At 43.6% G+C, this 26099-nt stretch overlaps 1 protein-coding gene across 1 annotated transcript in view; it reads left to right on the top strand.

Moving 5' to 3' along the window:
- Window positions 1–26099, top strand: part of PIEZO2 (piezo type mechanosensitive ion channel component 2) — a 375190-nt gene that overhangs the window by 101179 nt on the left and 247912 nt on the right. The gene's annotated exons all lie outside the window — the stretch shown is intronic.

Raw genomic sequence — 26099 nt, 5'->3', positions numbered from 1 at the left:
TCCTCAATTCAAGAGAGGTGTGGCACGTGTATCCAGAGAAAGGCATGTCCAGAGAGGCCTGGAACACAAACCCTGTGGAAGAGGCTGAGGGAACTGGGGTTGTTTAGCCTGAAGAAGAGGAGGCTCAGGGGTGACCTCATTGCTGTCTGCAACTACCTGAAGGGAGGCTGTGGCCAGGTGGGGTTGGTCTCTTCTGCCAGGCAACCAGCAATAGAACAAGGGGACACAGTCTCAAGTTATGCCAGGGGAGCTATAGGTTGGATGTTAGGAGGAAGTTGTTGGCAGAGAGAGTGATTGGCATTGGAATGGGCTGCCCAGGGAGGTGGTGGAGTCGCTGTCCCTGGAGGTGTTGAAGCAAAGCCTGGCTGAGGCACTTAGTGCCATGGTCTGGTTGATTGAACAGGGTTGGGTGCTAGTTTGGACTGGCTGATCTTCAAGGTCTCTTCCAACCTGGTTGATTCTATGATCATGCATGACAATCAGCCCAACACCACCATGCCTACTGCCCTGAAGGGCCATGTCCACATGTTTTTTGAACGTCTCCAGGGATGGTGATTCAGTTGCCTCCTTGAGGAGCCAGTTCCAGTGCTTGACCATTCTTTTGGTAAAGAACTTTCTGCGTCTCCTAGCACATGGCGGAAGGTGATGCTGCTTGTTTCAGAGGTGAGGCTCTATGGGGCTCTGGACAAAGGCCTGTGGTGATAGGACAAGGGGCAGTGGCTTCAAACTATAGAAGGACAGATTTAGATTGGATGTTAGGAACAAGTTCTTTACTATGAGGGTGGTGGAACACTGAAACAGTTGCTTGGAGTGATGGCTGGAGCCCCATCCCTGGCTCTATGGGGCTCTGGGCAACCTGATCTAGTTGAGGATGTCCCTGCTGGCTTCAGGGCAGTTTGGACTAGATAAGCTTTGGAGGTCCCTTCCAGCCCATTCTGTGATTCCTTTGGTGATGGAGATACCTTTAGGGTTGCTGTATGTTAATACCATTCTTTTGCCACGATCCTTTGTTTCAGTCCTTACATTTGAGCCTTCAAAGGGAGTGAGAAAATGTTAATTGGTTAAATGGCAGATCTACATCTATCTGTGGACAAAATTGAAGATCCAGCCTTTAGTGACCTCAGATAATACAGTTAGAACTTGTCAAATATGAAAACTGAGGTGATAAAATTTCATCTGAATTCCATGTATCCATGGAGTAAGTGTTTTCTCATGGACTTGTTTTCTACTTTAGCTGGAAAATCCAAAACAGAACAAAAAGACCCAAAACCCAAGCTCTTGAGAAAATCTGAAGTATTACCAGCACCATCATTTGTGTTCTTTGTCACAACTCTCAAGTTCCTTTTCTGGAAGCACAATAAAGTTGTTTTTGTGCACACATACCACACATACCAGTGGGGTGCACAGGCAAAAAAAAGACATTTTGAGGACAGATTTTAGATGCAGTGTCATTTGAAAGCAAACATAAATTTTCAAGTCAACAATGTACAAGAAAATTACATTTTATGTGAGACTTCAGTGACAGCTGAAGTTTTAGAATAGCTTGGTCTTAAAAATACAGATTGGGTTCCTTAAAATGTCATGAAGTTCACTTGAAAACATCAACCCATTTCAAGGATGGTGATTTTCAGATGACTCACATTTAAAACAGTCTTACTTATACATGGGAGATAGTCTCTTTTTAGTTAGAGCCTTGCCAAGATTCATTATAAACCCTACTTTAAGCCAAATATAATTGAGTAAAAAAGTTGGCCTGGTCTGCAAATTGCCATGTTTGCTCAGGTTTACAGGAAGTGTGTGAACCAGGAATGTTTTTTGGATGCTCCAAGTTAATACATTATAAAACCCCAAACAAATAATATAATAATAATAAAAAAACCCCAACAAGCCAACCACAACCTGTCCCTCAAAATAAATATTTAACTAGCCTTAATACTCTTCCTGTAAAATGTTACCTTAAAGATAATACTGTCTGTTATTTCATGTTGGGGAATATACAGAGAGACTCAGTAATTACACCCTTGATGTTTTGTGTTCAGTGTTTGAAATCAGTTATTTACTGTCTAGGGCAGAGCTGTGCCAATGCATTTCTCGAACGGCGCTCGGCAGTGCCGGTGCCAAACTGCTGGAGACCTGCAGGCAGCGTGCCTGCCTCAGGTATTGGCGAGCACAGCCAAGCACTACAGAGGAGTATTAAACCAGCTCTCTTTCCCTGCTCCTTGAGATGTTACTTTGTAATGACACACAGTTTTAGCTTAGCAAGTCGTCTCCCCTTTCACTTCCATCAAACCACAGCAAGTGCATTTCGTTTTGTGGCAATCTCCTCGAGCTGCATTGTACTTTGAGAGGGCCTGAAGGAGGTGTGAAGGTAATAATGAAATGCGTGTGGGTAACACAGCAGGATGGAATTATTTTTATTAACTTTAATGAAGAAGAAGGGGAGTCTAGCAGGATTAATCCAGCATATGAAGATGAATCCATTATTCCTGTAACAATGGCTGTAACAGTTTATAGCCATATTGTAAGCAATCTTTTTGTGTCTCTCTTCTTTCCTTCCTTTGCCTGTTTAAATGAAAACTTCTTTCAGACCAGGACTGTCTTGATGTGAGCAGTGGCTTTGTTACTGGAGTCTGCATCTTAGAATGTTTCTGTTGGAAGGGACCTTTCAAGGTCATCTAGTCCAACTCTCCTGCAGTGAGCAGGGACATCTGTAACTAGATCAAGTTGCTCAGAGCCCTGTCCAGCCTGACCCGGAATGTTTCCAGGCATGGTCTGGGCAACCCGGGCCAGTGTTTCACCACCCTCATTGTATCTTTTCTTGACAGTCTATATATCTGTTACCCAAGATAGTGCTACCAATAAAAAAAACAAACATATTGAACAAGGCAGTGAGAAACAGTCACAAGACAATAAATCTTTTTCAGAGATGAAGAGAGAATGAGGATACTCAACTCTATGGAGATTTTGGCTCTCAGAGTATGAGTCACTTCTGGCATGTTATAGCCAACTCAAATAAATGATGTCCAACAGATGACAACAATGAAAATGAGTCTCTTGCCCAGAGACCAAGCCCATGATTATTATTACAAATTAACTAGGCTTGACCAATTAATCTACTCTTAAGAGCTTTATGATACTTGTGTGTTCTAGTCAGACAGGAAATTATAGTAGTTTCTGAAGGGTTTTATCAGAGGAAAATCCTCCTAGTAATTCCTGTAAAGCATTTGGTGCTTTAAGAACCACATAAAAGTGTTTGTAGAGGGTAGACACCAAACTGCCTGAAATCAGTCCTAGTCTGGACCTGAACAGAGTTACTTCAACCCTTTTGCAAACAATACCTCAACTAATTCCACAATAGCCTTTGTCAAAACTTTGCAGAGGTTTAGACTCATCACCTCCCCCTCTGACTGGCTTTTTTCTTCCCCTCTAGGGAAAAACAGAGCAAATATGTTCAAAGCTCCTACCTGTTTCCCTACAAATAGGAGACTGGAGTAGGAATGAGAAGGACAAATGCAGTGTCAAAAATCAGTGACCTGCTCCAGTGTGTGTGCCAAACCCAGGTGACTCTCAGCAGTTTGTCTCCACTTAGGGGGATGGTTAAAACCGTTTTGGCTCAGAAGGGAGGTGATGAATGAGAAGGAGCCTGGTAGTCATTTTACTGTGATGACCATTACAGGAAATGTGAAAGGGAAGCTTGTAAACACACACAGGCAGCCAAGGATAAAGACACATCTAATGAAAAGCGAGCAACACCACTTTAATGATGTGTACACACTTTGGTGTTCTCACATGGAGATAGTTGCCCAAGCTAGATTTTCAGAGGTGCTGTGTTTAAGCTCTTCAGAAGAGGCTAATTGAGAGCAACTGCCAGCTCTCAAACTGGATAATTCTAGGCTTTATATTTTTTATTAGCAGATTTTCTGGTAGGAGCTGGATCATTTGTGCTCCTGGACACCTTAGTTATTTTGGCAAGACTGGACCTCTGCGATTCCAAACCTGACCCTTAAAAGATGTTTTGCTGAAAGGTAATGAGAACCGTTCCTGGTTCCCAAGATGTTTGTGATAGGAACAAGTGCTTGTCTATTCTTCTGGTCAGTGGGAATATGAACCTCTTTTAAGGCTCAATGCCCTGCTGTTTGCACTATGAAAGGAAGGAGGTTATTGCAGTTGCAAATCTGTGCTCTGGTTTGAGTTGGAACTCGTTCTGTTCAGGGATCTGACTTCTCAGCTCTGTCTGTGCTCAGTGAGGGCACTTTTTGCACTTCAGGGCAGGTTTGCACAGCCAGTGACAGCACTGATGGGGAGAGTTACTGCCCAGAGTGGCTTCAGAAAGGCTCTGACCTATACTTGGGTGCAGGAAGTCAGAGGTGGCACCTGCAGAGACAAGCAAACAGGGCAGTGACCCTAAGGTGACCAATGGACATCATCTTTGGGATCAAGCTGAGGCATTACCAGGGTAGAATCTTTTCTTCAGTGGATGGTGTCCAAGGAGGACTCTGTTCTGCTTTTGATCCTAATCCATGTCCTCCTGAACTCAGTTCCAGAATACAGCTCCTGGATCTTGTTCCCATCTGCTGCTGAGATCAGTGTGGGACTTCCCCAGTGCTTGCCCCCAGCATCACTGGTGACAATGACGATGTCATTGCCATTACGGGTTGGACTTCATATTGGTTTGTATCTGTTTCATCTTATTATTTTCACTAAAGCTGGTTCAGTTTTCTTTTCCAACCTATCAGTCTTTGTTATTCCCCTTCTCTTCCCCTGTGGGAGGGAAGAGTGGTTCCTAGTGAGCATCTGTCTAGCAGCCAGCCTAGCTGTAACCCTTTGCAAACTGGTATTTGCTTTTAAAAACTATGGTCCTAGTTAGTTTTTCATGTTTTGGAATGCCTTGGAGTTAAGACAGGCTGACTGAAACCCTTCTCTGCAAATAAATTCTCAATTGAAAATATTTATCCTTATGAAAATACCCTTTCCCCCCCCCCTTTTTTTTTTTAATCAAACTGAATTCAGAGCAAAGGAACACACAAAGTGGCGATGAGAGAGACATAAAATAGGGCATTCCATCTCCATTACAGAATGCATCTCTCTTTCCTGAGTCCATCTGGTAGCTAAAGATAAATCAGTTTTGTCAGTAGAAAAGCAACAGTATTTTCAAGCCCACGTTGGTTGTTTGCAGAAAGTTTCTTTCTGCCAAATGTTGTCTTAATGCTACCAGCAGGAAGCTGCTCAAAGCCATTTCATTTAGACTCTTGAATTGGAGGTGAGAAATGCCATCTGACTGGCATGTGAAATTTCAGCAGAAAATGGGGAATGTTTGCCTGGTACTTGTTTATGTTAAACAGAGCATCCAGCCTCAGCCTCTTTGAATGGTGTAGTTGAGATGACTTCAGCGGAGCAATGTTGATTTACACCAGCTTGAGCATTCAGCCTGCACATTTAGCTTGCAGCTCTTTTCTTGGGAGAGCCATGTCCCTTAAATCTCAAATTAATGTCTTCAGGTCTTTCAGTGTAGATTGGCTGCCTGCTCTCCTAGCCCAGTGCCTCATGTTTCATTGATGGCGTTCAGATTTTGGAGCATGGAGGTTTTGTCTTTCAGGAAAGCATAGATCTCACTAAAAGAGAAAGCATTTGAGTTGTGCAAAGTAAGGTAGTTTTGTGTCTCAGCTTTTCTAACGGTTAAGCAAGCAGCACTGGACGATGACTCAGAGCTTCTCTTTGTTGTCTGTCATCTCTTCAAAGTAATTTTGAGTGGCAGGCAGTACCTGTTCTGCTTTTTAGGCCTTGTAAAGCATGTTTTGAGTTCCAGAATGTTTCACATCTCCTGCATTCAGTAGTCTGCAATTTCCAGGTATAAAAAGGATCCTTTTAATTTACCGTGCCATTTCTTGGGCATGGTGCAGGTCTGGTTTGGCCTTCTTTATTTTATCTCTAAATAGTGTGGTTTTGTTCAGAGTTTTGAGTGCTTTATTCAGCTATCATTCAATGACTTAAGAGTCCTTACCTACCATTTGGTTATTCCTTCTTCCTTCTACATTCATTCTTTTGGAATTAGGGGGATGCAGGAGATAAGAACACATGTACATGGCAGTTTTCCCTCATTTTCTTTGCAATCCTTGAGCCTGAAGTCCACTTCTGCAGTGAACTGCTGCATTCCCTGGATATTTTTGCTGCCTGCTTCTTTACTGACTTGCTTTAAACTGTTAACATTGCAAACCTTTAACAGCGCCATGTCAAGGGTCTTCACAGGGAGAGTAATTTCTTCACAGAGAGAGTGATTTGCCATTGGAGTGGGCTGCCCAGGGAGGTGGTGGTGTCGCTATCCTTGGAGGTGTTCAAGAAAAGACTGGAAGAAGCACTTAGTGCCATGGTCTAGTGGATTGTATAGGACGGGGTGATAGGTTGGTTGGGCTGGATGATTTTGGAGATCTTTTCCAACCTGGTTGATTCTATGATTCTGTTCTGTGATCTACGCTCTTACATGTCTGGAAATACATTTGCACCAGCCAGAGTCTTTCCTAAGTCTTCTGTGCTTCCATAGACTGTCAGGCTTGGGATCCCTTCTGAATACAGTAGGTCCTACAGTTACGGTCACATGTCAGTTACTGTACTGATTGTGCTGCAACAGGAACAACATTTAAGGTATCTATAACTATATCTAAGGTATTAAGGGAAGAATAATGGTTCTTAAACTTGGAACAGTACAGAGTCTAAATGCTTCAGAGGATCTTTCCTGGTTAATGGAGTAGAGGTTCTGGGGAGATCTTATTGCACCTTAAACATGGGAGGGAGCTGTAAGAAACCTAGGAACAGTCTTTTTATTAGGAACTTCTGTGACAGGACAAGGGATGCTAGTTTGGTTTTATACTGAAAGGGGGAGATACAGACTAGAGAGAGGAAGACACTTTTTATGTGGGAGATGGTGAAACATGAGACTATGCTACCCAGAGAGGTAGTAACAGCCTCAAACTGTGCCAAAAATTTTCACCAGAAATTCTGTCAAGCCCTGGAACAGGCTGCCAGGGAAGTAGTGGAGTCTCCATTCTCAGAGAGCCATGTAGATGTGGTACTGAGAGACATGGTTTGGTGCTGGCTTGGCAGGGCTGAGTTAAGAGTTGGACTTGATCATAGAATCATAGAATCAACCAGGTTGGAAGAGACCTCCAAGATCATCCAGTCCAACCTATCACCCTGCCCTATCCAATCAACTAGACCATGGCACTAAGTGCCTCATCCAGTCTTTTCTTGAAGACCCAAGGTCTCTTCCAACCGAAAGGATTCTGCATTTCTATGATTCTTACAGGCCCCATAGAACTTGCAGTGTTCTGCAGAGGACAGCCAGTCAAGGTGCATCAGCACTGTCACACAGAATCACAGCTCTTGCAACGTGTCTGTTAATGCTTGTCAGTATGCTCTGGAAAAGTCTCTGTGGAGATCTTTTTGTGTCTAAAAAATGTCAACTACAAAATATTGCAGATGGGAACTTTTTACCATCTTCCTTAAGCTGCTATCCTTTGTGTGTTAGTAATTGGCTGTTATTTCGGTCTAGGCAACAAACATTGCCTGAACTGATTTCTGCCTTACTGTAGTTCTCTCTTTCCTTTTCATAAACAAGAGGTAATGATATAGTGTGAAGGCTGGCCCAGACTTGAAACAATTAAGTAAACCTCAAAAACATGAGTTTCATTTTGAGCTTGAGAGGAGGCTCCTTCAGCTGCAAGACAGAGCAAAGTTAGCCCAAATGTTAATCGTACCTAACGGAGATTGACTCAGCTCTAATCAAAATAACTAATGGACTTTGACCCTTGCCAGAGTTCACCCTAATGACTTAAATATGTGGCTTCATGTCTTGCTGATACGTGTGCAATAATGTCATTACAAGATGGCTAGGATACACTACCATGAGGTGGCTACATAGAGATGTGTTTGCTTCCGAGCAGACAAGGCTGTAAATAAAAGCCTTAATGCCCTCTGGGGCTTTCTTCAGAATGCTTTAATAGAAAATAAATAACTTTGCCTCCTTTTCTGAAGATTCATTGCACTTGTCTAGAAAGAGTACAGTTCTCAGTTACTAAGGAACAGTTGATATACACAAGGAAATGTGGTAGAATAATAAAGGAGAATACAGCTTCTCCTTGCCTCTGAGGAGTGTAGTAACCTAGAGAGCTGTTCAGCTACCATTGCATGAGGTTGTCCTGCTCCCAGTGTTTGTGCTGAGTGTCAGTGGAGGGTCACGAAGTGATATATCCATAGTGTGCTGCTGGAGCAGAGCTCAGCTTTCGGGGAGGCTGTGCATGCCCCTCATGGGATGCTGAGGTGGACCAAGCTGGTCTGATTCATCTCCCTCAGTGCTGGGCAATGTGGGCAGCAGATGGGGGTTGTGTTTTCCCTTGCCAGAGTGCCCAGCATAGTGTTTTGCAGTGGGGAGAAGTTAGAGTTTCATTTAGTTTTAAGTATCCCAAATAGAACAGGTTGCACAGACAGGTGGTTGGAGCCCAATGCCTGGAAACATTCCAGGTCAGGTTGGACAAGGATCTGAGAAACTTGATCTGGTTGCAGATGTCTGTGCACACTGCAGGAGAGTTAGGCTATGTCCCTTCCAACCAAAATATTTGATGCTGCAGACCTCAGTGTCAGAGCCACTGATCACATCAAGCCACGCCTGGCCTGAAAGAGTTTTTCATTTAAATAGGCAAAGGAAGGACAGAAGAAGACAGACAAAAAAATATTGCTCACAATACATTCATCTTCATCTGGTGGATTAGTCTTGGTGGTGTTTCCTCTTCATATGCTGGATCTAGTTGAAAATATCCTTGCTTACTGCATAGGGGTTGGACTAGATGACCTTTAACTCTTCCTTCCAAACCAAAGCAGTCTATGAACCATTTATGGAGCTCTGATAAACCTGATCTAGTCGAAGATGTCCCTGCTGCCTATAGGGGAGTTGAACCAGATGACCTTTAAGATCCCTTCCAACCCAAAGCAGCCTATGGTTCTATGATTCTTATGTAACTGTGCTTGGAAAAATGTACTCAGACACACATTGCAGTCTATGAGTATCCAAGAGGTGGGTGTCAAGTGGATGAGGTCAATCTCTTTTTGCTGGTGCACAGTAAAAAGGCAAGGAACAATGGATACAAACTTGAAAGTTTCACCTCAGCATGAGGAGAAACTTCTTTATGATGAGGGTGATGGAGCATTTGAACAGGCTGCCCAGGGGGATTGTGGATTCTCCTCTGGAGACTTTCAAACTCCACCTGGATGATTCCTGTGTGGACTGCCCAAGGTGATGTAGCTTTGGTGGGCGGGGGGGGTGAACTCAATGATCTCTAGAGGTCCTGTCCCGTTCAACCTCTAATATTCTGTGATTCTGTGAGAGCTGCCTGTTATACAGAGATCAAATGTTGCTGTGGTGGTGTATCAACACAAACATGGTTATATTAGCATGAGTTTGCAAGGCTCCATCACTAACATAGGGCAAAGAGCCCTGGATGTACTCCAAAGGTTATCCCCAGCAAACAGCCCTGAACCCTTCATAGCAGGCCTTGCTGTCATCTATTACACAAACCTCATGCTGGTACAAAAGCAACCAATTAGTGCTGCTTTAAAGTGTCACTGACACTTCAGAAGATGCTTGCTAATGCTATGTGTTGTTGCTGTTCTTTTTCCCAATGTCCCTTCTCTTTCTGTGATTTCATAACTTTCTATGAAAAATGCCTTCTGAGCTGATACTAATTCGGATGCACTTTAAAAGGAGGAGTGTGTACTGCTATAAAATTAGAAGCCTTTTTCTTTTTTTTAAGTGAGGAAATGTTGGTATTCACTGAAGTGGAAAATCTTCACTATGTTGAAAAGATATATAAAGAAAAGACCTAATGCTTGGGAAGCTCAAGCTAAATAGTTGTATTTCTTGAGCTGAACAGTGGCATTCCATCTTTCCGGCCAAGTATCGTTAAAGTTCCTTTAGCAACTGGAATTTCAGCCTGAATTATTAAAGGCTGGCAATCAAAAATAGAATCAGGCTTCCACTTCGGTGATCCTTGTGCACGTTGCTTCATATGAAATATTTTTAGTATGCTGTAGACTAAGAAAAGGTCTGGCTGTGTCTGACTGGAAAACAGCTTAGGCTACTAACTCTGTGCTGAATACAGATGGTTTTTATACCAGGGGTGTACGTGTGTAAGATGTATGGCTGGTTTTTGTTTTAACGCTGGGGCTCCAGTGTTAAACATCAGGTATGTGTTTCCCCTTCATCATTGCACCTCATGGCTTAGTATTTTTCTGTTTGAAATGCTTTTGTGTTTAAGTGCATGAACACAACACAAAGCCAGGTGATAGTTGCATTTTGTTCTGGGTTGGATATAGAGATAATGCTGTATGAAGAAAAATCTTAGAAGAGCAATGAAGCTGGAGAGGGATTTGGAGAATAAGGCTTATGAGGGGGAGCTGGGGTTGTTTAGTCTGGAGAAAATGAGACTGAGGGGAAACCTTCTTGCTCTCTACAGCTACCTGAAAGGAGGTCGTAGCAAGGTGGGGGTTGGGCTCTTCTCCCAAGTAAGTTGCAATAGGAGAAGAGGAAATAACTCTTAAGTTGTGCCAGGGGAGGTTTAGGCTGGATATTAGAAATAATTTCTTTCCTGACAAAAGTGGCCAGGCATTGAAACAGGCTGCCCAGCAAGATGGAGGATTCAGCATCCCTGAAGGTGTTCAAAACCATATGTAGATATGGCACTTCAGGACATGGTTTTGTGGGCATGGTAGTGGTGGGTTGATGATTGTACCTGATGATCTTGGAGGTCTTTTCCAGTCTTCATGATTCTTTCCTTCCCAAATGTCCAGCACACTCCATGCTGAAATTGGTGAAGCACATGTTTTATAAGACTGAATGTTGATGACAAAATGGATTTTGCACACTGTTGCCTCTCAATGTACAAGTGAAATTATTAGCTGTGATGTGAGCTCAGAAAAGATTGTCTGCATAGCAATGTGACAGGGTGATGGGTTTAAACCTAGAGGGGAAACCCAGACTAGAGAGGAATTTTTTTTACACTGAGAGTGGCAAAACACTGACTCAGGCTGTCCAGAGAGGTGGTAGAAGCCCCATCCCTGGAACCATTCCAGATCAGATTGGATGGGACTTTGAGCAACCTGCTCTAGTTGCAGATGTCCCTGCTGACTGCAGACACATTAGACCAGGTGGCTTTTAGCAGTTCCTTTAAACCCAAGCCATTATGTGATATATTTATGTGGTCACTAGGTCCTTCTGCATGTACACAACACTCATGTGTATGCTTAACTATGTCCATTCTTGTCTCCACAATAATGCAAAATCTTTGGCTTTCATTTCATAGCAACATTTTTAGGTACTCCAGAGGTAAAGATCAACCTACATGCAAGTGAAGATGTACGTTTCACTTTTCTTCACATTAGAGGTACACTCACTGTTCTCTCCTAATAATAACACTAAACCAAAACAAAAAACAGTCCCAAACCATTCTTTTAATATATTTCAGTCGATTTTCTATGGAGTTTTTCCATTATTTTTGATAATGAGATTATGCTAACTGCAGATCAGGCATTACACTGCTACAATGATGTCAGTGACTTAAAGAACACACCCACAGGCCATATTGCCAAACCAAAGTTTTCTTCTTGTCTTCCACACTTGAATCTCCAGCTTTGACAGTTAGAGATTATTTTTTTCCCTTGATTTCTTATCTTTTTAGATTTGCAGAGATAATAGAAATATATATTCTGGGCACCGAAGCTCTCAGGGACTTTTAAGACCACTCCCTGAAACCTCTTAGAGCCCTTCACCATTCAATGGAAGGCATAAAGTGCAGGATCACAGGGTAATTTGAGGCACTTTTTGAGCTGGTATTTTGCAGTGTCAAAGTCCCTTTGGCTATTGTATAACCTTCTGGGTGATTAAAAATGCCTAAGTAGTTTTTAGAGGTGTCACTTCGCTCTTTTCCCTGCATAGTCTCTGAGAATGGTAGAGATTAATTTTCTGTTCTTTTCTCCAAATTGAGACTTACATCTCACACTCCATGGTAATAGAGCTGAGACACTACCTTTACTAGTTGTGAAGAACACAGGAGTGACTTCATGGTTTAGGTACTCCATAACCTGTGTGCTTTGTACCTCTCAACATTTCTTTTGTTTTGAAATCCAGGCCATGAAAAGAGCAAGTGGTTCAGTTGCACCATACTCAGGGAAACATGGTAGTAAAGTATATTCCAGTACATCTTCTTACATACCTCATGGCATACTCCGATGAGTTTTGGGTACCTCACTACAGGAATTATATTGATGTGCTGGAGCATGTCCAAAGAAGGGCAATGAAAGTGATGGAAGGTCTAGAACACAAGTCTTGTGAGGAGCAGCTGAGGAAGCTGGGATTGTTTAGAAGAGGAAGGCTTAGGGGAGACCTTTTTGCTCTTTGCAACTACCTGAAAGTAGGTTGTAGTGAGGTGGTGTGTGTGTGTCTGTTCTCCGTAGCAGCAAGCAGTAGCAGTAGGACAAGAGGAGATGGCCTCAAGTTGGACCACAGGAGGTTTGATTTAGACAGTAGGAATAATTTCTTTCCCAAAAGGGTGGTCAAGCTCTGGCATTGGCTACACAGGGACATGGTGGAGTCATCATCCCTGAAGGATTTAAAAGATATGGTTGGTGTGGTGCTGAGGGACATGATTTGAGTGGTAATTTGACAGTGCTGCGTTAATGGTTGGACTTGATGATCTTAAAAGTCTCTTCAGCTGAAATGATTCTGGGATTTCTTTCTTGTTGCTCTCTCTCTAGGCTTTCTTGCTTCATACCTAGGCCTCCTACCACAGGCAAAAGTATTTAGAAGTGTTCACGCAGCAGGCCTTTCTATCAAGGTGTAAATAGTGCAGTCCTCTGTTACAGACCCTAATGCTTCTTGGGAGAGTTGTCAGGTTGTTGTCGCACCAGCCCTACTGCTGACCAGGGGATGATTCCAAATCCTCTTACCAGAAAGACAGATGTGTGAGAAATCCCTGCTGAATCGCAGCAGTGTCTCATAGACCACTCCAGAGGCCTCTTGGATCCTGAAACACTGCTTGGACAACAATTGGATTACATGTGTGCAGAGCACCAGTGCCAAATTCAGCTTCAGTGCTGAAGCAGTTTTACTACATTTGGCTGCAGGATCCCCACAATTTTTGCTGTACGTGAAAGAATGAAACTACTGATCCTTTTATGTCAATCCCAGAGGACAAAACGCCACATATGTTAGATCTGGTTGGACCATGAGCATTGCTCTGCCAATGTCCCACAGCAAATGCTTGGTGATTGGTTATTCTTCTTGGAGAAATGAAGCTATTGTGAAAAACCTCAATAAAATCTCACAGGGATACAGAGAAGAGCTGGAGAATTTCTCTTTGAAGACTGCACATGCTTTTCTTTCAGGTAGTTTTTGATGTGTGGATGAAGTGAGTTGGTCTTTGACAAATTGATTGAGTGTGTTAGGCAATCGTCCTGGCTACGGATTCCAGGCACTACAATAGATAAGTTGTGCTTAGGGAGAATTAATTCATTCAGAAGCAAGCTAATAAAACTTAACAGTCGTTCACAGTGCCCATTAGACAATGTGACAAGAGAATTTTGAAAGGTATTAACTGAAGTGGAGATTGGTGTGCTTTCCAAAGAAGTGTCAGGATTGAAAGAACATGCATCTAGTGACCTCTGCATGCATACAGTCATGGAATCGTTAAGGTGGTAGCAGACCTCTAAGATCATCCAGTCCAACCATCAACCCACCACCACCCTGCCCACTACACCCCATCCCGAAGTGCCACACCTATGCTTTTTTTTTAGCACCTCCAGGGATGGTGGCTCAAGTACTCCCCTGGGCAGCCTGTTCCAACACTTGACCTCTCTGTCAGTAAAGATTTTCCCCCTAATATCCAATCCAGTCCTCCTTTGTCATAATTTGAGGCTGTCTTCTCTCATCCTATTGCAAGTTAATTGGAAGAAGATACTGATCAGCACCTTGATGCAACTTCTTTTCATTGAATTCTAGAGAGCAGTAAGGTCTCCCCTTAGCCTCTTCCTGACTAAACAGCCCTGGTTCCCTCAGTCACTTTTCAGAAGATTGGCTCTCCAGACTCTTCACCAGCTTTGCTGCCATTCTCTAGACCTGCTCCAGCACCTCAACGTCCTTCTTATAGTGAGAGGACTGAAGGCAGAATTTGAGGTGCAGTTTCACCTGCTGGCCACACTATTCCTGATGCAAGGCAACACACTGGCTCGTGTTCAGATGGCTGCTGACCAGCAGCCCTAGGTTGTTCTCTACTGGGCAGTTTCCAGCCACTCTTCCCTAATCCTCTAGCATCACATGGGGTTGTTGTGGCTCCCACGCAGCATTTGGCCTTGTTGAACCTCAGCCTGTTGACCTCAGCCCATCAATCCAGCCTGCCCAGATCCACATGCAGAGCCTTCCTACCTTTGGGCAGATCAACACTCCCACCCAATTTACATCTCTGCAGCAACAAAGATGATCCTTCAGTCGGTGAACGCAGTGGTTTCCTTTTATCCCACTTGTGTTGTTGTGGGACAAGTGTATGTAAAGCTGAAGTTTAGGAGAGAGATCACACAGAAAAGAGTGGTCACTGAGCTGACATAGTCCTTCAAGAATGCAATCCAGGGCTCATGGTGCATACATTCATGGAGACATTAGTTCAGAGCCTCATCAGAGGCTGGAAAAAAAAGAATCGTGACATAAAGGAATGAAGCAAAATGAACCAGAACAACATTGTGCTGCTGTGTAATGCCAGAAGAGGTCTGTGTTTTGTAGTGATGGTGACACCCTACCCTAAAGGCATGTCGTTGAACTGGAAAGAATCATAGAGTGGTTTGGGTTGAAGGGGACCTTTAAAGTCATCTGGTCCAAACCCCCTGCAGTCAGCAGGGACATCAGCTCAGAGCTCCATCCAGTCTGACCTGAACATTACTGGGGATGGGGCTTCTACCACTTCTATGGGCAACCTAGACTAGTGTCTCATCACCCTCACTTTAAAATGTTCTTCCTTCTATCTTGTTTAAATGCCTCCTCTTTCAGTTTAAAACCATCACCCTTTATCCTGTCACAACAGGCCCTGGTAAAAAGAGTGCTCCAGATCTTTCTTGTAAGTCCTCTTTCAGGTCTCCTTCGAGCCTTCTCTTCTCCACTTGAAGAGACAGATGGTTGGGGTATAAAGCAGTGTCTGAGGAACAGAGAGATAGGAGTCTAGCTGGGAAAAGATACAAGTGAAAGACTGTGTCCTTGTGAGGTACAGAATCATAAGGGATAGGGAAAGGTTTGAGAGTAACCAATTATTCTGTTTTTCTCATAATGTGAGAGCTGAGAAGAAGCAGAAGGATGTTGTTCATATATGTGTATACAGCTGACCCGTGGCAGTTCCTGCTGCAAGATGTTATGTCTGCTGAAAATTCATATGGCTGGGAAAGTTCATGGAGAAGGAATTCACCAAAATATCTGCTTCAAGCAGTCTCAAAAAGGTTAGAGCCTTGGAGGGAGCATTCATCTTCCTGCACACTTCCCAGACATCATCTTATTGCTGCCACTGATTGCTGGTGAGAATGGACGTCTGGTTCTCTGTCAGTGTGCATACAAATGTTCTTAGCTGCTTTTGTGCTTACAGCTTCTGAGATTTTAACAGTAAACTATTGGTTGATGGGCAGGAGCAGTCCTTGCCACCAATACAGACTAGGGGATGAGGTGATAGAATGCAGCCTTGTGGAAAGGACTTAGGGGTACTGATGGATGAGAAGCTGGACAGGAGCAGATAGTGTGAGCTTACAGTCCAGGAAGCAAATTGCATCCTGGGCTACATCAAAAGGAGTGTTGCCAACAGATCCTGAGAGGTGATTCCACCACTTCACTCTGCTCTGGTGAAACCTCACATGGAGCATTATGTCCAGATGTGGAGCTCTCAATATAGGAAGGACATGGTCCAGAGGAGGGCCGTGAAAATGATCCAGGGGTTGGAGCAGCTCTGCTGTGAGAATAGGTGGAGGGAGATAGGGTTGTTCAACCTGAGGTGACCTAGTAGTGACCTTCCAGTAGCTGAAGGTGACCTACAAGAAGGCTGGAGAGACTGTTTACAGAGGCCTGTGGTGATAGGACAAGGGGCAATGGCTTCAAACTAGAGAAGAACAGATTTAGATTGGATGTTGGGAAGCAGTTCTTTACTATGAGAGTGGTGGAACACTGAAACAAGTTGCCCAGGGAGGTGGTTGGGGCCCCATCCCTGGAGATATTCAAGGTGAAGTTCGACAGGTCTCTGGGCAGCTTGACCTAGTTGCTGATGTCCCTGCCGACTGCAGAGGGGGTTGGACTAGATGAGCTTTGGAGGTCCCTTCCAGCCCATTCTATGGCATTGCAGCGTACAAGTCTGTTCTGCTGTTGGGTTAGAGCATTTTGCCTTGGCATCTCCCACTTTTGAGTTTCCTTTTTCACAGGTGTTTCTGTCATCACAAAATTATCTTCTTTCACCTGCTTAAAAATCATTCTGGAAGTTCAGAGATACTTCTTTCCTCCTTCTAGTCTTTCACTTGTTAAATCTGCATCTCTGTTCATGACCTTCAGAATTAAGAGTGTAATTAAAACATTTCTTCTTCCCAGAATTGTGTGCTGGTGTGCAGCCCCTCACCCTTCCTCATCTGTCTTCAGAACATCAATGATTTGGTTTGTTCACAGAAGTGATTTAAGATTTCCAAGTGTCAATACCAGCTCTGAATTCTGTGTTTTAGCATGCAAGTATTTAGTCTGCTGCCACCAAATGCCTGGTCCATGGTAGCAGCATCCACGGAAGGAAAAGCATTGCTGGTAATTCATTACTCAACTGTACACTTCTCTGAAAGACACTTTATTAGCAAAGACTCAGCTTGCTGGAATGTTTGCCTCCTTTTTCCACTATGCAGACCACAGGATGCTTATCATTGGGTCAGAACTTTCTGCTCCTCTCTGCATTTTTTTGTCCAGAAAATACAACAGGTATCTTCTTATGGAAATGTGATGGCTCATTTATGGTCTTTACCTGTAGGCTGACCTAAGAGACTTCATAGCAAACATATTGGAGTTAAAAGTAGTGGATTATTTGTACAAAATTCCTTTGATCTGCCTAGAGTGATAGACAGTATATAATCACAGAATCATAGAATGGTTTAGGTTGGAAGGGACTTCAAAGATCATCTAGATCCAACCCCCTGCCATAGGCAGGGACACCTCCCACTAGAACAGGTCACTCAAGGCCTCATCCAACCTGGCCTTGAACATCTCTAGGGGGGAGCATCCACAACCTTCTTGGGCAGCCTGGTCCAGTATATTTGAATTGTTTACTGGGGAAGAGAAGGCTAAGGGGAGATATTATTGCTCTCTACAGTTACCTGAAATGAGGTTATCGTGAGGATGCTGTTGGTCTCTTCTCCCAAGTAACCAGGGATAAAATGGGAGGAAATGAGCTTAAGTTGTGCCGGAGGAAGTTTGGCTTGGATATTAGGAAAAAAATTGTACTGAAGGAGTGGTGAGACATTGAAATAGGCTGCCCAGGGAGGTGGTGGAGTCACTGTCCCTGGAGATGTTCAATAAGCATGGAGATGTGGTGCTTCAGGATATAGTTTAGTGGTCATGGTAGTTTGGTTACAGTTGGACTTGATGATCTTAAAGGTCTTTTCCAACCGTAATGATTCCATGTTTACAGCTATGGTTTGAATGCAGAGAGAGTAAGAGGGAAGAAATGGTGTGCAATTGATATAAGAGATACAATATACATCTAGTTGTTCTCTGCTTGTTTTGTAGAATGTTTCAGTGAATACCTTTTGCATTCCATTTGCAAGGAAACACAGGTGGTGGTGGCAGGATCTCAGCATTGCACTGAGGTCCATTTGAAAACTGTGATTTCTTCTCCTGCAGAAATCAGGGGTTACTTGATGTCCAGATTTCAGATGTATTTATAGTCTGCTGTCATGGTTTAACCCCAGTAGGCAGCTAAGCTCCACACTATAGTGACTGAATGAATTTTAATTCAAAATAAATATTGTTAGTAGCAAACATAGAGGGTCTGATTCCTCAAGGGAAGTAACTGAAACTCTGTATTAAAAGCTTCAAATCCTCTTGCGAAAGAACTACTCTGGCTTCAAATTGTTCAGTGTTCTTGTATGTACTAACATCTGAGCACAAATGTAGGCTGAGTGAGGAGTGGCTATGGAGTGATCTTGAGGAGAAGGACTTGGGGTTGTCAGTGGATGAAAAACTCACCATGAGCTGGCAATGGTCGCTGCCGTCCAGAAGGTAGCTGTGTGCTGGGCTGCAGCAAGAGAAGTGTAACCAGCAGGATGAGGGAGGTGATTCTGCACTCTTCTCTGTGCTTGTCAGACACCACCAGAGCATCCAGCTCTGGTACCCCCAGCATAAGAGGAACATAGAACTGCTAAATCAGGTTCAGAGTAGGAACATGAAGAGATTCAGGGGGTTGGAGCACCTCTCCTATGGAGACAACCTGTGAGAGCTGAGACTGTTGAACCTGGTGAAAAGAAGGCTCTGGCAAGACCTTATAGTAGCCTTCCAGTACCTGAAGGGGGACCTACAGGAAAGCAGAGAAGGGTCTGTTCATAAGGGCTTGTAGTGATAGGAGAGGAGGGAATGGATTGAAGCTTGAGGAGGGCCGATTTAGGCTGGGGATTAGGGAGAAATTCTTCTAAGTCAGAGTGTTGAGACACTGGAACAGGTTGCTCAGGGAGATCATGGAAGCCCCCTCCCTGAAGCTGTTCAAGGCCAGGTTGGATGAAGCCTTGAGCAGCCTGGTCTAGTGGAAGATGTCCCTGCCTATGGCAGGGTGGTTGGAATTAGGTGATCTTTAAGTTGCCTTCCAGTCTAAACCATGCTATGAATCTATGATACTTATTTCCTGTGTTTAGGTTGGTACAGTCACCTGTCAAGAAGCAGACATCAAGTAGCTGTTGTTTGTTTTGCAAGTTAATGAGTATCATCTGGGAAAAAAAACAAACCAAAACAACAAACCAAACCAGAATGGTCAAGTTGTGAGTCGTCTGACAAAATATTTTGTTAACAGAATGGGTAAATTGCCTCTGTAAACTTGCAAGTTGGAGATTAAGACTAGCTTGAAGGATGGCATTGTCTATTGATGCACAGGATACAGCTCAGTGTTAGTAATATTCTGGGCACAAAACCTTCTAGTTAAAACAGGAAATCCTGCAAGAAGCTGGAGTAAGCAGGCGTTTGTAATCCCATGCAGCACTTTTATGTTTGCATTTCTAAATCAGATTTTTTTTCCTTTGAAATTACACATAACATTTTTTACTGTGTTTACCCAAGTCTGGCTGGCATCCCTGCAATATTTCTATCTCTAAACAAACATTTTCCCCCCTCTTAGAGCACTGTAGCATTTGAAAAAGTATGAGGAACAGAAAGAGGAATGTAAGGAAATACATGTAAAATAGGATAGAATATTGCATAATAATCTCTGAGGGGACCTTATTGTGGCCTTCCAGTATCTGAAGGGAGCTTACAAGAAAGCTGGGGAGGGACTTTTTAGGGTGCCAGGTAGTGAATAGGACTAAGGGGAACGGAGCAAAACTAGAAGTCGGGAGATTCAGATTGGGTGTTAGGAAGAAGTTCTTCACCATGAGGGTGGTGAGAGCCTGGAACAGGTTGCACAGGGAGGTGGTGGAAGCCTCATCCTTGGAGGTTTTTAAGGCCAGGCTGGATATGGCTCTGAGCAACCTGATCTAGTGTGAGGTGTTCCTGCCCGTGTCAGAGGGGTTGGATCTAGATGATCCTTGAGGTCCCTTCTAGCCCTGACAATTCTGTGATATGAAAGAGTATGATAGAATAATTTGTGTTGGAAATGATCTCTGAGGTCATCAATCCCCTCTGCAGTAAGCAAGGGCATGTTCAATTACATCAGGAACCCACACTTTTTTTGGTGCAGATGAAGGGTCTGGAACAATTTGTCTTGTTTTGCGTTAGAAAGTAACATAAAATGTTGAGGTATTTCATGATAAACTAATGGAAATTCTGGTGATGGTTTTGAGATGTAAGAAATGTTGTCATTTGAAATACAAAGGGATACAAAAAATAGCTTGAAACTTGTCCTCTTGCAGCACACGAGGTTCCACCTCAACACAAGAGGCAACTTTTTGACTGTAAGGGTCACAGAGCACTGGAACAGGTTCTTCAGAGAGGTTGTGAAGTCTCCTTCTCTGGAGACTTTCAAGGCCTGTCTGGATGTGTTCCTCTGTGATCTGTGCTAGATTGTGTGCTCCTGCTCTGGCAGGGGGGTTGGACTTCATGATCTCCTTGGGTGCTTTGAATCATGGTGGAGTTTTTTGGTAAGTTTACTCATTTTTTCCCTGTTGGGTACAGTTGTAGATTGCAACATTTGGCTCCATATGGGAAGAGTTGACCTGTTTGGGACAAAACTGTTCAAACATTGGGGAGATTCTTGTGGAATTTCTGAAATCTGGTAGTTCTCTGCTCTGAATTGTCCTTGCCTGTGGCAGAGGGTTGGAACTAGATGATCTTTGAGGTCCCTTCCAGCCCTGGCTATTCTGTGATTCCAAGATTCTACGAATGCAGGCTGAGAGAGATGGGGTTGTTCAGCCTGGAGAAGAGAATGTTTCAGAGAGACCTTTTAGCAGCCTCCCAATACATGAAGGGGACTGACCAGAAAGCTGGGAAGGGACTTCTTACAAAGGCATATGGCACTAGTACAAGGGACAATGGTCTTAAACTAGAGAAGGGCAGATTTAGATCGGAAAAGAGGAAGTTCTTTACTATGAGGATGGTGGAACACTGGATCATGTTGGCCAGTGAGGTTTTGGAGGTCCCATCCCTGGAGACATTCAGGATGAGACTTGATGGGACTTCAAGCAATCTGATTTAATTGGGGGTGTCCCTGCTTGCCACAGAGAGGTTGGACTAGGTGGTCTTTAAAGGTCCCTTGAAGCCCCATGCATTCTGTGATTCACCGTGGCTGCTCGAGCAGAGAACCCTATACACAGATACAAATCTTGTGCTGTTGTTTATGGATACACATTTTAAGGCTTGGACATGGGCAGGTACAGATCAAACCCCATGACATTAGTTCAGTGCTCTTCATTTTTTGTCTTGCTGCTGGAAATCAGGCAAAGGAAACAAGTGGGTTTGTATTTGTGCAGAGATGATGTCTGCCTGCTGTTTCAGTAAGCTGAAATCCTCTGGGTAAAAGATAATGCTGAAATATAAGATACTCTTTGGGGGGCAAAAATAGAAATGCATTTTCTGTTAAACTAAATATAGATGTACTGCTAACAGTGCTTTAGTGTGCAGCTGAAAGACAGCAGGGCTTTCAAGAAAGGAGGAAATAAGTTTTGTTTTCATTTTGGGTGGAAAATGATAGAGGATTTTCAACCATTAAAATAACTCCTGGCAGCTTCAGGATGATTTAAACGTTAGTGTTTTGGGTTTTTGGGGGGAGTTTATTAGTGAATAGAAGCTGATATGCAGTTACTTTACCTGGTGGCTCAGTGGCTTGCCATTGCACAACATCCAAGCCACATCTTTATTAAGTTTTATTCTTAATATGGTACTTCCATGTGTTTGCTTTCCTCTATCCCCTACTCATAGCTGTGGCTCATTGCATTTCAGCACTTAGGAGGCCAACCTCTACACATAGAATCATAGTATCAACCAGGTTGGAAGAGACCTCCAGGATCATCCAGTCCAACCTAGCACCCAGCCCTATCCAGTCATCTAGACCATGGCACTAAGTGCCTCAGCCAGGCTTTTCTTGAACACTTCCAGGGACAGTGCCTCCACCACCTCCCTGGGCAGCCCATTCCAATGCCAATCACTCTCTCTGCCAACAACTTCCTCCTAACATCCAGCCTAGACCTCCCCCAGCACAACTTGAGACTGTGTCCCCTTGTTCTATTGCTGGTTGCCTGGGAGAAGAGGCCACCCCCCACCTGGCTACAATGTCCCTTCAGGTAGTTGTAGACAGTAATAAGATCACCCCTGAGCCTCCTCTTCTCCAGGCTAAACAACTCCCAGCTCTCCTCATAGGAGAAGTGCTGCAGCCCTCTGAGCAACCTTGTGGCCCTTTTCTTGACACACTCCAGCATGTCCCTATCCCTCTTGTAATAGGGGCTCCAGAACTGGATGCAGAACTCTCCACCCCTAGCTGCCCCAATCTACAATGTAGATGATGTTGACAGAATCCCATTTGGAACCAAGGTGCAGAAGATTAAAGCCTCGCGACCTTGGTTCCACCTAGGCTCTGAAGTGATTCTGGGTTTCCTGATGGCAAATGAAGACATTAAGAGAAAAGATTTGCATCTGAAACAAATTCCATGGCACTGCCTGTGCTGCAGAAGTTGACTGTAACCAAGGCTTGTCCCCAGAGCTCTTTAGTTTTATGTTTGTCACTTGATGATGAAGATGTTTATTAAAAAGCAAATCCTGCAAGACAGTAATAGAGTATCTTTATTAACTGTAGTGTCACTAGTTCAGGAGATAAATGCACATTAATATTTTTCACTCACAGCATGCTATCAAAGCCTATGTGAAAAGCTATTTGTGCTTTGGTATTTCATCTGCTGTGATCTGAATGAAAAATGGTGCATTAAAAAACTGCCAAGCAAAACTCATCAAGTACAATTGAAAGTGGTGCAGCAGTTTGGAGTATCCACAACTACCTAAAGCCCAACTGACTGAAACAAATGCAGCACTAAGGTTGTATACATAAAAACTCCCAGTGCAAAATAATAAAAGCATCATGAATAAAACTCTCAAACACTCTTGTAACTACCCTTCAGGTGCCTAGGTGTGATCATGATGAAGGAATCATGGAATCAGTCAGGTGTGGAAGGGACTACAAGCATCATCTAGCTCCAACCCTCCTGCAATGGACAGGGACACCTCACACTAGATAAGGCTGTCTAGAGCCTCATCCAGTCTGGCCTTAAACACCTCTAGGGATGGGGCTTTGACCACCTCCCTTGGCAACTCATCCCAGCATCTCACCACCCTCATGGGCAAGAACTTCTTACTAACATCCAGTCTGAGTCTACCCATTTCTAGCTTTGTTCCATTCCTCCTAGTCCTATCACTACCTGACATCCTAAAAAGTCCCTCCACAGCTTTCCTCATTTCAGGAAATGCACTTTGGAATAGTAAAGAGTCTTAAATTAACTTTTAACTTCCTCCTCTGTTTTAGAATTATAGAATATTTGGGCTTGGAAAGGGCCTTTATAGGTCATTTAGTGCAACACCACTGCACTGAGCAGGAACATCTTCAACTTTATCAGGTTATTCAGAGTTCATCCAGCATGACCTTGAGTGTTTCTGAGAATAAGGCTTCCACCACCTCTCTGTGCAGCCTGGGCCAGTGTTTCACCACCCTCAGTAGAAAAAAACTTCTCTCTAGTCTGAATCTGCATTCTTTTAGATTATAACCATCACCCCACATCCTGTGATAATAGACCCTGATAAAAAACCTTGTCCCCATCTTTACTGTAAACCCTTTTCAGGTACTGAAAGGCCACAAGAACATGTCCCCAGAGTGTTCTCATGTCCAGGCTGGATGCATTGTTGAAAGTGATGTCAGGAGCTGGAGGGGACATGCCATCACTAATGCCACTCTTGGCTGGATTACCTTTGAAAACGATGTGAGGAGCAGGCTCCACCTCTGCAGACAATCATGGAATTGGCCATCAGGAGGTCCATCTCTCTGTTGAAGGCAGAAGTCATAGCTGGATGCATTCAAATAGCTAATTGTACTGGAGCTACATGCCTGTGGCTGGAGGGGACATGCCATCACTAATCCCACTCTTGGCTGGATTACCTTTGAAAAATAGGAAATGGATTCCTCTGCCACGTGTGAAAAGCTTCTGGGCCTCTTGAGTCCAGTTTAGTGTGGGAGCAGGGCTGGAGAAAAAGAGGGGAATGAAGCCTTCACATTCAGACCAGCTTCCTTCAGGCTTCAGCAGAGGGCAGAAAGCCATCTCCTGGAGCCTTCTGCAGGGAGAAGGAAGCTGGAGCCACCTCCATGTGTGTTTCCAAGGTGCACAAGGGTATGCTTCTAAAGCTACATGCCAGGCTTTGGTCTCAGTGGATGCCATTAGGAATGACACTCTGCACCTGAAAGCAAACCCACTTTTAGCATTTCAGGTCAGTTTTGAGACAATTCTGCTCTCTCCTTTCCATTCCCCACAGTTTGCTGAAGCTGGTGGCATCTTGCTGGTGTCAGTAAAAGCAGAATCCAGCACTTAAGCTACAAACCTTTGGGATTTTAATTTTCCCCAGATTTTTCTTATCTTATTTTTTATGGACACACACAAGTCTAGAGACAGAAGACTGAGTGTTGTGACTTCTGAACAATTGCTGTCATCTTCTCTGTGGGAAAATCAGCTTCTCTTCATGTCCCCAAGGGCTGCTTTCATGTTAGCACAAATGAAGAGTATATGAAACACCCCCAGACAATCCCTAACCTGTAACTATGAGTGAATTAGAATGAATCACAATTAAAGAAGGGTGACAAATATGTTTTTTTCCTTCTCATAAGAATCTCTTTTGTGTTTCAGGAGGTTAATTTCAGCTGTTTCTTCTCTTGCCACCTCAGTTTTGTACGTATGGAGTTAATCTTCTCTTTATGTCGTTTAGAACTAAATTTCTAGTAGAAAGAAAAAAAAAAAAGGAAGTTAAAATACAGTCATATGGGTTTATCCAAACCCCACTCTAAGCTGAAACTCATCCCTCATCCAAACCTGTCACTTCTTCCCTGGCATAAATGATGTATCCAATTGTTTGCTGATTTGTAACGCTGCTATTCCTCCCAACTTGTTGATGCCTCTCCAAAACTTTTAAAGTTAGGGACACAGTATCTCTTACCTATCCCAAATTCTTTGTATGTGCAGTTCCTGCTGGCATAGCTGAATGTGATGTAGGCAAAGGGCTCCTGCTCAGTGTGATCTGTAGGTGGTCCTGTCCCACCGATGGCCATGAAGTGAGCGGCCCTTACGGAATGGTGTACCCTGCATTGAACACGTCTGACTACCTTCCACCTCTGCATTTTCCATGCCACATTTACCAAGGCACAGAGAAACTATTTATTGTCATGACTGATACAACTACCTGAAGGGAGGTTGTAGCCAGGTGGGGGTTGGTCTCTTCTCCCAGACAACCAGCAATAGAACAAGGGGACACAGTCTCAAGTTGTGCCAGGGGAGGTCTAGGCTGGATGTTAGGAGGAAGTTGTTGGCAGAGAGAGTGATTTGCATTGGAATGGGCTGCCCAGGGAGGTGATGGAGTCACTGTCCCTGGAGGTGTTCAAGAAAAGCCTGGATGAGGCACTTGGTGCCATGATGTAGTTGACTGGCTAGGGCTGGGTGCTGGGTTGGACTGGATGATCCTGGAGGTCTCTTCCAACCTGGTTGATTCTATGATTCTATGATAATAGTTCTTTCACATTCTCCCTAACTTTGTGCAGAAAGATGTTTTTTCAACATTTCAGCCTTTCAAGAAATAGGTCTTAAAGAATTATTCTGAAAGTGCAAAAGTTAAAGCTTTGTTAAGGAAATGCTTTGTTCAATCTACAGTTCAGATATGTTTGTTTTCAGGCCCTAAAAAATGAAGTCTAAAATTGAGATTTATTTCAGAGAGTTCAGACAATTGAAGCATTGAAACATGGATCCAAGATTTTTAATGCTTCTGTTTTTTTAATATGGGAACCGAGTGGGAAGTGAATGTGTGCTGGCTGATTGTATTTTCATTTTGTCCTTTGGAGGTTGACTGAAACAAGTCTAGCAAAGAATTTCCAAATACAACTTCAGTATGGAAAATTAAGTGCTTGATATGTGTTGAACAGTTAACTCCTGAACACCAAGGAGTATTTCTATCTCAGTCTGAAAAATCACCAAACTACATTTTAACACAGCTGAGTCCACAGAGTTTTGCTGTCAGAGTCTCTGTCTCCAGCTTTGAGATATGTATTTCTTTACAGTGAGGGGAGGGTGGTGAGACGCAGCAACAGGTTGCCCAGGGAGGTCATCCCTTTCTGGAGGTGTTCAGTGCCAGG

Source organism: Pogoniulus pusillus, chromosome 10 (assembly GCF_015220805.1).
Source record: "Pogoniulus pusillus isolate bPogPus1 chromosome 10, bPogPus1.pri, whole genome shotgun sequence".
In the NCBI taxonomy this organism is placed as follows: domain Eukaryota; kingdom Metazoa; phylum Chordata; class Aves; order Piciformes; family Lybiidae; genus Pogoniulus; species Pogoniulus pusillus.
This window is presented reverse-complemented; position numbering and strand designations above follow the sequence as displayed.